At 49.8% G+C, this 12322-nt stretch overlaps 1 protein-coding gene across 1 annotated transcript in view; it reads right to left on the bottom strand.

Annotated features, from left to right (window-relative positions):
* Window positions 1–12322, bottom strand: part of mib1 (E3 ubiquitin-protein ligase mind bomb 1) — a 547510-nt gene that overhangs the window by 208207 nt on the left and 326981 nt on the right. The gene's annotated exons all lie outside the window — the stretch shown is intronic.

Raw genomic sequence — 12322 nt, 5'->3', positions numbered from 1 at the left:
GGTCGAGTGCGGGAGCAGCAATGGGCCAGTGGAGGGGGGGGGGGGGGGGGGGGGGGGGGGCGAAATATAAAACACAACCGCGCGGCGCGCTCCACCGAGATACCTCACCGCGCGGAGCCTTAAAAGAGCAAAAACGCGCCCCTCATCCGCCGCGACCTCCACGGGAGGAGCGCCTCGGGGACACGTCATCGTCACTCGAAGCCATCAAAAGTACGCCGTCGGGACCCGGATTTAGAGGCGCCGGATCCGGCCGCATCGAGGAGAAAAAAAAAAACAAACAAAAAAACGTCTTCTAAAAGCTTATAGAGGAGCGCGATGTGCCCCGCCGCCTGTTTTGGGCCGTGGAGAGTTCGTGTTTTTTACTAAAAGGATAACAAGGGAGCAAGCCAGCAACAGAAAAGGATACGACCGTAAAATCACTGTGCGCGTCGTCACGAGTGGACGCAGGAATAAGCGAGACATAGTGCCTTTGCGCAGAGCAAAAAAAGCAAAAAAAAAAAAGACGGCTAGACTTCGTTTTTGTCCTGGAAAGCCTGGAAAGTATGACAACTGCACCACAACCAAAATGAGAATGCTGAGTCCGAAGCTTACGCAGTTCATAACGTCACGGATGACACATTCTCGAGAGGTCTACATAACATTTACCTTCTTTCGACCTTAGCAAGAGGCTTCAGGTCTGAAGCTCAGGGTTTGCCCGAGTAGGTCAGGGTTTGTCACCGCTAATCGAAATATACTTCTCTAGCCTGGTCATTCCGAGGTACCCAAAACATTTTAGCAGCCGCCTGTTCACCGTTTGTTTCTCTATGACCTTTCTCCGTGTTCCGTGCCACGAGTCTTATATCCTTTACGACGCAACGACGCCTTATGAACCTCATTTATCTTAATACATACGGCGCAGTACACGCTATCAAATGAAAATGAAAATAATCTCACGGTGTGTTATTTCGTCGCACTGAGCAGGAAGCTGATTTGGACAAAGCAAGCAACCAACTTAGAAGGCTTCTCGGAGCGGCCCATTTGGTATACACAATTCTTGAAAAACTACATGGAAGCAAATCGATTATTCTCCGACTTCCAACGGCAATTGGGATGAAGAAATGATCCGTTTTTAATTTTTTAAACATAGTGAAATACAGAAGTGGATTACAATGTACACGGCCTCGAGGGACATGCCTCAGGTCAACCTAAACAAGTTTTCGTTGGGTGAACGCGGGGCGTACTACGGTGCCGATGCCAGCTGTTTTACAATCACAGGTTGTTTCTAAAATGTTTTGTCCACGACAAAAGGAGGTGAGTGAGTGCGCTAACTAACCCTTCAGTTTTCACGGTGGACACAACGCGTGCTGCAAACTGAACGGCATTCGCGGGCAGTGAATTCTGACGAACATGGATCGTTTCTCGACCTCGCACTTAATCGAAACTTAGGACACGCCTCAAACGGGCGCAGCGGGAGCGTGTTCTCCTGCGAAAGCACCGGTCTGATAGCTTCCTTCGCAGGCGCTCACCCACACGAGTGAGCTTTTATCACATCATCATCAACATCATCAGCCCGACTACGCCCCCTGCAGGGCAAATGCCTCTCCCATGTCTCTCCAATTAACCCTGTCCTTCGCCAGTTGCGGCCACCGTATCCCCGTACTTAATTTCATCCGCCCACCTAACTTTCTGCCGCCCCCTGCTACGCTTGCCTTCTCTTGGAATCCACTGCGTTACCCTAAAGGACCAGCGGTTATCTTGCCTTCGCATTGCATGCCGTGCGCAAGCCCACTTCTTCCCCTTGATTTTGACTAGGATATCATTAATATGCGTTTGTTCTCTCACCCGCTCCACCCACTTCCGATCTCATAACGTTACACCTATCGTTTTTCTTTCCATAGCTCGCTGAGTTGTTCTTAACTTAAGCTGAACCCTCTTTGTTAGCCTCCACGTTTCTGCCCCATAGGTGAGTACCGGTAGGATCCAGCTGTTGTGTACTTTTCTCTTGAGGGATACTGGCAAAGTGACATTCATGATCTGAGAGAACCTGCCATATGCGCTCCACCTCATTCTTATTCTTCTAGTTATTTACTTCTAATGATCCGGATCAGCGGCCACTACCTGCCTTTAGTAGGCGTATTCCATTACCACTTCCAGCACCACACTACCAATTGTGAACTGCTGTTCCCTTGCGAGACTGTTGAACATTACTCTGGTCTTCTTCACGTTAACTTTAAGACCTACCACCCTGCTGTTAAGAAAAAAAAAAAAAACCAGCCAAAAAGACGGGGACAGAGGAGAGACGAGGCACACACAACGACTTGACTATCAACTGTGCTTTATTGAAAAACAGCCAGTCTCCCAGGAAGCCTACCACAGCATGCGCGGCTCAACGGCAACGCAAAACCAGCACAACTGCGCATGCTCTGTTAGGTTTCCTGGGAGACTGGCTGTTTTTCAATAAAGCACAGTTGATAGTCAAGTCGTTGTGTGTGCCTCGTCTCTCCTTTGTCCCCGTCTTTTTGGCTGGTTTTCTTCTTAAGTATATACCAACTAACCCAGTTTTCAACTCTCCTGCACCCTGCTGTGCCTGCCTAACTCCTTGATCATGCTTTGCAGCTCATGGTTGCCGCTGAAAACCATAAGTGTACAGAGAAACCGTACTTGCGGCATCATTACGGCACTGCGACGGTGCGCGCAGACGGGGACGCCTAGAAGAGGGGAAAAAAAAAAAAACTTCACTCGCGGCCCGCACTGGGGCCCTGTGAAAAGGAGCGGCTATAGGTAAGACTACAGAAGCTCCGACTCGCATGTAGAGGTACTGAGAGCAAAAACAGACATGTTCCATTACGCCGACGCTTCATTACACTCGCTAAGATACACACTGTGGCACTGCGTATACACTGGCGCGTTATTAAAGCGGCGGTAGATTTCAATTCAATTACCCGCGCTTCTTTTTATTATTATTTTTTCTTCCAAGAAGCGAAACACTCGGCGAAGAGTGCGGCAAGCAAGTTGCGGGTTAAGTGTCGGTAGTTTAACAACCTATTCCGCTAAAGGAAGCCGGCGGAAACGAAACATTAAATCCTTTCGGAAAGCGACGACTTCCAATAGCCGCCGTAACTATAGGGTCGAATACATTCTCCCAGAGTGCTCCGAGAGCTCTAGAAGTTTCTTTAGTTTGTCAAAACTAACGAAATTGCACGAGCGAAACGCACTCTGTGAGAATGTGCCGGCGACGAGGTCTTGAATCATGATCAAGCAGCCAATTAGAGGAAGCAATTGTACAGACAGACGTGGAATTGAAGAGTTCCTACCAGACGCACACAAAAAATAAATAAAAGTCACCATGACTCAGCACATTGTGCGGCTTCCTTCCTATAAGCCTGTGAACTGTAAATTACTTGTGGTATAGGAAAAAAAGAAAACACGAAGAGAAAATGGGCGAGTAGGACCTGACTGCGAAAGCCTATCGTTTCACTAAAGGCGCTTATAGGTCAACGGGTGAACAAAGCACAAGTTTTTACTGCGCAGGCGAGTTTGCATCCAGTTTTTATACCTTACGTTCGACGTCACGCACCGCTATTGAGCCTATGCGTTCCTCTTAGCCAGGAAGGATTTCGTTCATACGCTGCCAACGCTGATGGATGTGGAATGCTTAAGAACTCGCGCTAAGGAATCAACGGTGCGCGAAGTTTATCAGCAACCCTCCACTATACAGCAAAACCCCAAAAGGCCGGCAATAAACCTTCTCTTCTTCTGCCCCTTTTTTTCTTGCTGCCAGGCATGGCTGAGGCGTCCAGCGACCGAGAGACAATAAAGATCGAATAGTCGGCTCTATCCGGACATATGTGCATGTTCAGCAGCAAAACACCCATTTATCGCTTGGAAAACTGCCCTTAGGAATTTAAATCCCGCCCTCGATTCAAACCTGTGACTTCACAGGAAGAGGGGGCTTCGTGATCAGCGTCTGGAAACGAATAGAGGAGTAACTTGGCATCAGGGATCCGCAGCCCCCAAAACTGCCTTCACGCATCCAACGAAGTACTCTTGCGAAAACGACCGGAGGCGGTGATGCCTCTTCTTTTAACATTTCATAAGTTATAAAAGCTTCATGTTCGCTGAAAGTATCCCACTGGCATCGGAACGCCGTAATCCATCGATGGAGGCAACCGAATGGCCTCTTTTATTCGCGAACCTAAGAATTATAACTGGCCGGATCGGGACCGGAACAGAACATACGTGACGTACGCAAGCAGCTCGAGGCTGTCCAGGGCAGTCCCGGATCCGACGCGATTGGTACATCGAGTACGCTAGCCCCAATGCTCTCTGTTATCTCCATAGTGAACATTTTCTCGAGTACTGTGCAATGTCAGTGTATGTTAAAGAACCCCAGGTGGTCGAAATTTCCGAAGCCCTCCACTACGGCGTCCCTCATAGCCTGAGTCACTGTGGGACGTTACGGAACTTATAAACGGAACTTGGGGCTGCAATCAAGCTGCCTTCTTTGCAGCTTTTCCCCCTTGTTTTCCACCACAACCTTGTACCTCCTTGCTTGTGGAAATAAATAAAAAAACCCATAAACCAAACCAAACCAAAATTTCCACTGTCTGGACTGCAATGCGGAGCCGTTGTGATACACAAGTACCATCAGCAAATGAAACGGGAACAAGACACAGAACCACAAACAAGGAAAATGAGATGCTCTTAGCAGGGGGAAGCTCAACGCTAGAGGAGGGTAATTTCATTTTGAAGGCGCGATGACTTCGCTTCAGAAGTGTTCGCAAAGTTGACATTTATGTCGTCTCCAGAAGCTAATATGTCGGCGCTTTTGTATTGGCACTTCAGTACTCTCGTTCGCGTTTCACTCTTTGTTGATTGTAAGTTCCGTGAATTAAGTCTGCTTCCTGTCGACGCACCCTTCGGTCACCGACGGGCGAACATCGCCAATCGCTGCGTCGCCACTGAGCGCAGACCGTTCTTCCCACGACATTGCACCCAAGCAGACGACAACCATAAAACGAGGCCAAATATGAACCACCTTCATAGGTGCGCCAAAGGTGCCGCGGAACTACGTAAATGTTTCTTCATTCACTCGCCGTTACAGTCCTTCCTTATTTGGAAAACAGCCTGAGCGGCCAGGAGTATTCAACCCCACACTCCTTCCCATAAGCAGCGCATTCCGCGTCGTCTGCTACCCGTTCCAGTCCGACCAAAAATTAGGGGGCAGCTGAGAAGGCTCCCAGCGGAGTCACAAATAACACGGTTCGAAACAGTCATGGTGACACAATCGTCGATTAAAAAAGCGACGCTGTTTAGGCTTCTCCTTACTACGTTGGAGGAGTGCGAGGAAACTCGACAGTGACGTCATTTTGCCGAAATTTCGGACCTCCGTTGCTTACGCCTGCATGCTGCTGTGCGTCGTCAGGTGGCGCCAAACAGTGCAACGTGAGCTTCACCTTCGATGGCGTCGGTTTTCTCCCATGGAATAACCGTTTCCTCGCTGGAAACGTAGTGCCGTCATACGTGACGTCATTATGGGTGCCTCTGCCCGTCGCTGTGCACTTCAGAGAAGCAGAACGCCGACAACGACTTTATTTGGCGATTACGCCACCATTTCAAATGCTAGAGCAAAACAATTTCGCAGGCTTTACCTGCACATTTTGGACATTCGGCAACATTAAACTCATCGAATTCTAAAACCGCTTCAGTTGCCCTTTAAGCATTCCGTGTCAGCATTAAATATTAGACACGTTTCGCATACCGTGTACCATGTTATGCCTTTTAAGCATTACGTGCCAATGCATTAAATATCAGACATGTTTAGCATAGCGTGTTACAGTTACCGGAGTGCCGGAACCCCGTGCGCCGTCAGTACGCATGCGCAGTAGATCGCCTTGAGGTCGCCAAATGGCGCCAGGTACCAGGACGTGACGTGCAAGCCTGCCCGATCGGGACAAATCAGCGCGTGCTCAATCAGTTCCCCAATCAGTTCAGGTACTTGGGTACGGCAAAATCGGAAAAGCATCTTTGGAAAAGTTTAACCGTATAAAATCATTAAGGCAAAGCCACCAACGCTTACTGAAAAAATTGCGCAGAAAAAAAACGAGGACGAAGCAAAGACAAGACGAGGACTAGCGCTAAACCACAACTGAAGATTTATTCCGAAACACATGCACATATAAACAGGAAAAAAACAAACAAAACAAACCATACCAATCTGACATCAAGAACATCACATGTCGCCTCCTGTGTACCCGAGTGATTTTGTCAAAAAGCGGAACTCCCTATCAGAGAAGCGGACGGAAGTCTGGCTTACGCATGTATCACCAACGTTTACGCAAGCTCGTCGCATAAGAACTCTCCTCCTTTTCCTCTCATCAAAATTCCTTTCGCCGCCGCGGTGGCTAAGTGGTTATGGTGCTCGCCTGCTGACCCGAAAGACGCGGGTTCGATCCCGGCCGCGGCGGCGGAATTTCTTTGGAGGAGACATTCTAGAGGCCCGTGTACTGTGCGATGTCAGTGCATGTTAAAGAACCCCAGGTGGTCGAAATTCCCGGAGCCCTCCACTACGGCGTCCCTCATAGCCTGAGTCGCTTTGGGACGTTAAACCCCATAAACCAAACCAAACCAAACCAAACCAAACCAAACCAAATCAATATTCCTTTCTCTCATAAGACTGTCCGGTTGATCACCGATCTGTTTCATTGCGAACTCAGGTGCGTCGCTGTAAAGTAGTGGTACGCAGTGTCTCCATTGTTTCCGTCAATATCAGTGCGCGCCTTAATGCACCTTCAAAGAAGACACCAGCTAGCCCAACAGTCAACGCCACCCCGAACGCTGACATAAGCACCGTGGCAAGGTCAACGGCAGCCGCCTTAATTTCCCCACAAGTTAATCCGCGCCTCCTGTCGGGTAATCGCAGCTGCACGCTCAAGCGGTCGGCGGCGCCACAGAGTTCCACGAAGCCTCGCTCCTCAGCACACAAGCCAACGTCCCCCCCCCCCCCCCCCTCCCCTCCCCATCTCCGTGTGCTTGTATGGCGCTCCAACTTTCAACCCCATAACCTTCCTTCCCTGCCAGGCTCTTCAACAGCGCCGGCTTAAGTCAATCTCCGGGGAGTGTTGACGGGAACTGCGTTCGGCGACTATGGGCGCGCGCCGCGCTCCCTGCTCGCGCGTCGTTATCAGATTAAAGTACCTCCACCTCCCTTCGCGGCGACGACGACACGCCGGAGACGAGGCGGCGGGGATAATTGCCGAGCGAGTAGGAAGGAAAGCAAAAAAAAAAAAATAAAGATGCCCAGGATGGGAAAATGATTAACGACATCGCCGAAATCGAGCCTCTTCGGTGTGCCCGCACAGCGAAGTTGTTCGCAGTCGTTGCCATCGCTGCGAGCAATTTTCTCTTCAAACGCCGGTAACTTTCGGATTTCCAAAGAAGAAGAACGAGGAACAGAGGCGCGCCGCGAGCGCTGAGAATGCGGCCAAACAAGGTGATTTAGGATAAAGGAAGAAGAGAACGTAAAGGAGAGAACGTTTGCGGTTCCGAGGTTGTATGGTGAGACAGAAGGAACGCGGTAAAGAAAAAAAAAATCTGGGCGCCTGGAAGCCAAACAATGAAGCTCGAGACACGTGCGCAAGCCGAGTGTAAACACAACGAACTCTGTCCGCAGTGCAGTATACAATTAACACGACGCAACAACCGCGAGGTACGCAGACGTAAAAAAAAAAAAAAACAAACAAGAACGTCGTGAGAAAGGCACGGCAACCGCCGCCCCTTACCGCCTCGGCGACAAATCTTGCGAGGCGGTGGGCTGTTGACAGTCGTCCCCGCAGGAGGAGCAACTGCGGGGAGGTCGGGGGGAAGCGCGAGGAGCTGCTCCTTAACTGGATTGCCCCGCTTCCGAAACCAAGTCCTCTTATACGCGTTCTCTTTGTTGTTTTTTGTGTCGGAGCACCGCGGTTAACCGTACTTGGGTGCCCTTGTTTACTCCGCGTTAGTGGCATGGAGTTAATGAATGCGAGCAAGCTGGTGCAAGTTACACGAACAATTTACTAGCACCGGGACAACAAAGGCAATCACAACACTGCGAACTGTATAAGAGTGGCAGTAAAAAAGAAAAAAGAAGAAGGAAAGAAAAAATTGCGAGGACGCTTTGGAAACTAAAGCGTTGAGAGGCGAAAGTCGAGGACACTATGGCGTGACGATTTCCGGTGGATGCGACGTCACACCGTTCTCGTGGCTATATGGATACCCAAATTATAGATATTTCGGGGATCTTACGCGTTAATTACGCTTCATTGCACATTTTTCGATCTAATTTGATACAACTCCGACATTTATCCGACCATTCTGTGACAATTTTCACTATGCCGTGACGACTTCCGGTGGATGTGACGCCACACCGTTCCCGTGGCTATATCGACGTCCGCGCTATTTCAACAGTTTTGTCAAATATTAATTAACTAATAAATATACAGTCATCAAACTTGGTTTCTAGGTTCATTTTTTCCTTCTCTATCTGAAGCAACCATTGGTGTTCTTTAATCTTGTTTGGTTCCCGAGTTAAACGCGCGTGACACGCTTTGTTAACAGAAGACAGTATGAACCATTAAAAGCGTTCACCTTAAAATAACTTTGTTCTCTCCCTTCTCGTTCCTTGAAGATGGAAGCCCGTTATCAGAGTCTCCTCGGAGTCAGGGTGGGGGCGGTAGGCGATTTGCCTAGCAAAATTTAAGCGTTGAATTACATAAAGCCCGTGTCTGTGCGGCCCAGTAGAAGAAAATGACATTTGTAGCCGGCGGTAATATCCATATCAGTTTTCAGAATTTCGAAAACATGGTTACCCTCGGCTGTGTGGCCCAACAAATTTTGGCGATATCGCTCCAAAATACATGCGCTTTCGAGAAGCTTGCAGGGAAAGCACCATCTAAACAGCCCAAAGTTGTTAGGCCACAGTACCGAGGGTGACGGCGGTTTAGAAATTCTAAAAACTGATATGGACATTAATTACGTTGGGCAACACGGATCTCAACAATTAAGGAGCCTAACAGTAGTTGAAAAGTTAAGTATTCAATACTAGTCAACCAGCCTGCTAGGCAGCCCGTCTTAGCTGTATTCTGATGTACTTCACCGCTGACAATCCTATGGCGAAAAAAGCGCTCTTCTTACTCAAAAAGCCTATATTTAGAAACTGTATAAGCTGTATCGAACCGAATAAAGCAAATTGACCCTTGCGCACTTTCGGTCTTCATCGCTTTCTATGTGCAGGCAAAACTGTCATAGATCAGGCGCCTGAAAGCGCGAGAACATTCCTGGACATTTAGAAGCTGTAACACGTGGTCACTCTCTTTCAGCACTTATCCGGTGGCGTCTCGAGTAGAAAAAAAAAGTGAAAAAGCCACATGCTTGGTAGTGATAAAGAAAGCGTAACAGAGGTTCCAGGCAGTATCCTCTATACCCAGGTCTTGCATCGCTCTCCCGTTTTGTACTGGAACAAAGCTGCACAGTTCCATAACAATGACAGCACGGACATCATGATGCCTATGGTTCGCGCGTGCGCATATATACCTAGCCATACCTAATCTCCTGATTCGTTAGAAAGAAAGAAAGTAAGAAAGAAAGAAAGAAAGAAAGAGAGAAAGAAAGAAAGAAAGAAAGAGAGAAAGAAGGAAAGAAAGAAAGAAAGAAAGAAAGAAAGAAAAAAAGAAAGAAAGAAAGAAAGAAAGAAAGAAAGAAAGAAAGAAAGAAAGAAAGAAAGAAAGAGAACTAAAACGGCTAGCAAAACTCGCTCGGCACGTGGACACTGCTGAAACGCCGTCAAACGAGGTGGGAGCACTGGAGGCGATAAAGCGACGAAATACGGGCCCCTCCGAAGGCAGAGCTAGAATTAGCAAGTCGTAGTAGAAAGACAGCGGGAGAAGAATAAAGAGCAGCACAACCGCTCTCTCCGGAGCAGATGTCCCAAGATAACGACACGCGCGCTAGAACACCTCGCGATAAGGAGCCGGCGGCGCTGGGACCCGCGAGAGATCAGAGGGTGCAGGCCGAAAACACCAGAGGGCCACGCGAGAGAGAAGGTAAGACTTTTACACACGTAACGGAGAAAATACGCCAAAAAGAGATCAGCACAAAAGCGATGGGACACAGAGAGGGAAAGCAAGGAAGAGGGAGGAAAGCAGGCCGCGGGAAAGGGGGTCGGGGAGAGGAGGCAAATCGCAGACACCGGCAAAATGCCAAAAGAATGCTGTGGCGCTGTCGTGAGCGGCGTAAGTCGGCCGCCAGGCAAAAGGCACACAGAACACGGCTGCAGAATCGACGCCACACACGCGGCTCTCCCGCGAAGGCTTTAGCGCCAACGGCGTCGATGCGGGCTCCGAGAAAAAAAAAGCGAAAGGAGGGAATGAAGCGAATAGCAGCGGCGGCAGCAGCCTAGTGTTCGCTGGCCGACGCGGCCAAGCACGTCGATTCGGGAGCGCTCCCTATATCCACGGATCAACGCCTGATCTCGCCGAGTCCAAGGCCTCGCTCGAGCCGACGGATTAGAACCCGTAGGGGACGGCGGTAGCGAGCTACAAAAAAAAAAAAACAAAGAAACCGACGTCGTATAACCCTCCCTCGGTTTGCTCAGGTCCACCCCTCTCTTCTCGCTTCTCACCGATCCTTTCGCAACTCGGTCTCTCACTCTCGTTTTTCCCCGCATGTGCCGTTCAACCCTTCCCGTCACTTCCCTAGTTCCCTGCAGTATTCCCCTCCTCAGACAGCTGCTTCCCCATTCAAACGGTGAACGTGCGAAACCTCTCACTCACTACCTGCCTCCCCCAAACCATTGATCCTCAACGCCGCTTCTTTCCCTTTTTCCCTTCTGCGCAAGGGACGAGTTAAACCCTCGGGTGCGGTGTTGTACGGTCGCAGGTGATAGCCAAGAAAGAGAAGGGTGATCCTTCCCAAGCGGCGATGGGTACAGCATCCGCTGCCGCTCCCTACCCGACACTTTTCTTCCCTCAGTTCCTTTTTCCTCCTCGTTTTCTTCCCCAATGACTTCCTCCGCCACGGTCAGTATCGTTCACATTTACCGCTCGGAATGTAAGACCTCTGCAAGCACGGGAACTATCGCCTCTACCCTTTCCTTCCGTTTCCTTTTTTCCCCCGTTTCCTTCCACAACTTCCCCAGAAGCCCTCCGACGTTTAAAGCCCCGCGCTTAGTGCCCTGGGCACACATCGAAATCGCCGGAAGGTGCGCTCGGTTTCTCGGCTTGATTTTTTTTGGTTAACACTCTTTCCTTACTTCCTCTCCTCCTCGTTTCCTAGTGCCAACGAACGAACTAGCCAAAGACAGAGACAAAGGTGCACCGTGCGTTTAACGCGGATCTGACGCGTGTAAATGGCGGAGGAAAAGGGAAAAACTCTCCCGTGTTCGGTACGGCATATAACTGTCCTTGCTTCGCACCTCTCCCGAATTTTTTCGTCTCCCTCTTTGTCTATTTTTTTGTGTCCGTCCATTTTATTGTAAACGTTTGAACAGAGTCCGTCGATGATTTGCCCTTGTATTCGCCTCCTTTTCTACTCTCGTATTTTTTCTGCTCCTCTTCCTACCTCGCGGGCACAGCTGCCGAAGAGGAGGCTGCCTTTTGTCGTCCACAACCTCGTTTACATGAACCCGACAGCGGCGGGTCGAGTCAAGGGATCGAGTTGAGCACGGCGGTCTGCCCAACTCGACGACTGCATATTGACATGAATTCGATTTTAGCGAGTCGAGACCGGTTTAACTGAAGTGACACGAAGTGCCGAGCAGCGCAGTGGGAAAGGGCAGTGGCAGCCACCAAGATTTTGACACGGCACCGCTGCCTCGCAGGCGCGGCGGCGCGAGCGAAAAACAGGTTCGCCTCTATCCTCTCCCCTCCCGCAGACTCGACTCTCGCGACTCGATGCTTTTAGGAAGGCAGGTCAAGCGAGTTAACCTACTCTCTGCAGGCGAGGTAACTCGAGTCGCTCTGCCGCTTATTTTAGTCGACCCGACAGGGTTTACATGAACCCGACAACTGGTTTCTTACCCGACAAGCAAACTCTACTCGCCTCTATTAGTTCATGTAAACAGGCCTCATGTGTACACAACGTCGTTACACGAAGGCCTCGTTCACTGCAACTCCCTTTCGTGCTTGGTGCTTGCACTTTTAAACCGTTAGTAGTGCCATGAAGGCGAAAACTATCCGGCGTCGGCGGCGTCTGTCCAAGATCTCCACCTGCCAACTGAGGCAGGTTGCGTTTAGGGGGATTTCCTCCCTCTATCCACTTGTCGACCTGCCATCATTCCCCAAAACAAAGGGATAAGACTGGAAGGACC

The sequence above is a fragment of the Amblyomma mixtum genome, chromosome 7 (genome assembly GCF_055824585.1).
Source record: "Amblyomma mixtum isolate Tamu chromosome 7, ASM5582458v1, whole genome shotgun sequence".
NCBI classification, from domain to species: domain Eukaryota; kingdom Metazoa; phylum Arthropoda; class Arachnida; order Ixodida; family Ixodidae; genus Amblyomma; species Amblyomma mixtum.
This window is presented reverse-complemented; position numbering and strand designations above follow the sequence as displayed.